Source organism: Herpailurus yagouaroundi, unplaced genomic scaffold, assembly GCF_014898765.1.
Source record: "Herpailurus yagouaroundi ecotype Mexico unplaced genomic scaffold, PumYag 186, whole genome shotgun sequence".
Lineage (NCBI taxonomy): Eukaryota > Metazoa > Chordata > Mammalia > Carnivora > Felidae > Herpailurus > Herpailurus yagouaroundi.
In genome coordinates this window covers 49053967-49056925 of record NW_024412417.1, presented here as the reverse complement: position 1 = coordinate 49056925, position 2959 = coordinate 49053967, and positions in this window count along the sequence as shown.

Below are 2959 nucleotides of genomic sequence, written 5' to 3'. Positions count from 1 at the left end.
TGGAGGGCACAGAGCTTCCCTCTGGTTTTTGTGCATTCTGCATGAATTTCACTAATGTCCTCTGGTTCATTTAAGTTTTCGTTTAAGTTTTCTTCGAGGTGTCATTCTTTCCCCTCATCCACTGAAGTTCCTAACCTGGCAAATTTATTTTATTTTTTATTTTTATTTAAAAAAAATTTTTTTTTTTAACATTTATTCATTTTTGAGACAGAGAGAGACAGAGCATGAACGGGGGAAGATCAGAGAGAGAGGGAGACACAGAATCCGAAACAGGCTCCAGGCTCTGAGCTGTCAGCACAGAGTCTGACGCGGGGCTCGAACTCACAGACCGCGAGATCATGACCTGAGCCGAAGTCGGTTGAGCCACCCAGGCGCCCCTAACCTGGCAAATTTAAAGTTGTTTCCATGTTGCTATTTTGTTTTATGTGGAATGCCTCCCTCCGTTCTCACATACTTAGTGCACAGGTAGCTGCAGGCTAGCGGGTGGGCGACTGTGGGCTGCGGAGAGGCAACATGCTAGGTCCAGTGGGAACAGTGAGCAGGGAGCTCATGTGCCTGGTGGCACTGGGCAGGGGGCGGGGGGAGCATCCCCAGGGGTCCGTAACAGTGAAAGTGAGGACAGGTGATAGTGTTTGGCACACTGCCACCTTCAGCATGGTGACTATGAAATTTAACATATGGACAGACTGCTTCCCTTCCCTACCATACGGATGCATAATTTTCACATTTTTAGAAGGATCAGCACAAAGGCTTCCAAACTGTTCCCTGTCAAGAGGGAAACAGATGAACACTGCCATCCTGGCCAGGGGTGCTGGGGTGTTCTGGGCACGCCTGGTCCTGGGAATGTGCATCTGCAGTGGCTGTGACTCCTGGGAAGCCAGGACGTGTATTTCCTGGGAGGACTCTCTAAAGAAGTGCCGCCGTGCCCTGATCATGCGCCACTGTTGTGTGTAGGAGGAACAGCATGGGTAAAGGTCCTGAGGTCTACTGTGCCTGGACTCTTGCAGTGCAGACACAGAGACAGAGGCAGTGAAGAGTGTGCCCACTGAGGAGAGTTTCCAGCCCGGGTCCCTAACCCTGGACCGACCTTTCTCATGCCTGAATGGAAGTGGTGTCCCTCAGCTTCCAGGGTGGCTGCCCCCCCATGTGCATTCTCCCGTGCTGCCTTCTGGTTGCAGGACACGGGCATCTGCAGTGTGGGGCGGCTGCAGTCTGATGCTGAGCAGAGTGACGGCCGGCTGGAGTTTGCCTCTGCTTCGTTGTTGGAGAAGCGGGGCTACAGTGGACCCTTCGTGGAGGAGGCTTAGAGGACATACTGTACCCAGGGCCTGTTTCGGTTCCCTGGCCGAGGTGTGGCAACCTATGACAGGGGACCCGCAAGGGACAGAGTCCGATGACACTGAGTTGAGTTGTGAGGAGGGTCTAGGTTATCTCAGATTTGGCCTAGGTGCAGAGAGGGGCGGGTGTAGGGCGGAGCTGCTGGCAGAGGGCTGAGCAGGCAGGTGGCGCTCAGAGAAAATCCAGGTCTCAGATGGGGCGTGCTTGGCACAGTTGACCCCTCCTCAGGCTGCTCGTAGGGAGAGAAGGCCTCAGATACTGGCGCTGAGTGATACGGAGCCCCAAAATGTGTGGTGAAAGCGGGGGGAGGCTGCCGAGAGCCAGCATTCACCCTATAATGTGTTAACTGCTTTATTAAGGTATAGTTTACATAACACAGAATTCACCTGTTTTAAGAATACAATTCACTGGTTTTAGTACGTTTACAGAGTTGTGCAGCCATCACCATATCCAATTTTAGAGCATCTGCATGACCCCAAAGAGATTCTGTGAGCTCATTTCAGTTGGCCTTTGTTCCCACCACCAGCCAGGTAGCAACTCACCTGCTCTCTGTCTCTGCAGACTTCATTTGTTCTGGACATCTGGTATAGGTGGAATCACAATACACATATCTTAGTATGTGACTTTATTTTTTTTAAGAAAGGAAGGATAATGCTTTTAAATGTTTGTTTATTTTGAGAGAGAGCACACACAAGTGCAAGTTGGGGGAGGGGCAGAGAGAGGGAGACAGAATCCTAAGCAGGCTCCCCACTGACAGCGCAGAGCCCCACACGGGGCGTTATCCCACGAACCTCGAGACCATGACCTGAGCCGAGACCAAGAGTCTGACGCTTAACCGACTGAGCCACCCAGGTGCCCCGTGTGTGACTTTCTTGCTAATGGGTTACTTTTACTGCCCGAGCATCTTGCTGTGTGGATATCCACGATCTGATTGTCTGTTCTCTGTGTTTTTCAGGCATTGGCTCTTGGGGGTTGTGCTGCCGTGAATGCCCCCACACAGGGCTTCATATGAACGCCTGTTTTCATTTCTCTTGGGTAGAGTCCTCGGACTGCAATTGCTAGGTTGTTTGGTAAATTTATGTTTTAACTTTTTAAGAAACTGCCAAATTGTTTTCTAAGGAGGCTATATTGCTTTGCATGCCTCCCAGCTATGAACGGGAACCCCCATTTCTCCACATCCTCGACACTTGTCATTGTTCATCTTCTCAGTAGTGCCCATCCTCGTGGGTGTGAAGTGACATCTCACTGTGGTTTTCATTTGCATTTCCCCGATGACAGTGATGACGAGCATCTTTCCATTTGCTTTCTGGCCATCCGTGTATCTTCTTTGAAGAAATGTCTATTTGCATTCTCTGCCTGATTTAAGAAAAAAAATTTCAATGTTTTTTTTTTTTTTTTTTTTTTTTGAGAGAGAGAGAGAGACAGAGACAGAGCACGACCAGGGTAGGGGCAGAGAGAGAGGGAGACACAGGATCTGAAGCAGGCTCCAGCCTCAGAGCTGTCAGCACAGAGCCTGACACGGGGCTCGAACCCATGAACTGCAAGATCATGACCTGAGCTGAAGTCAGACGCTTAAACCGACTGAGCCACCCAGGCATGTGCCCCTCTTTTTTTTTTTTTT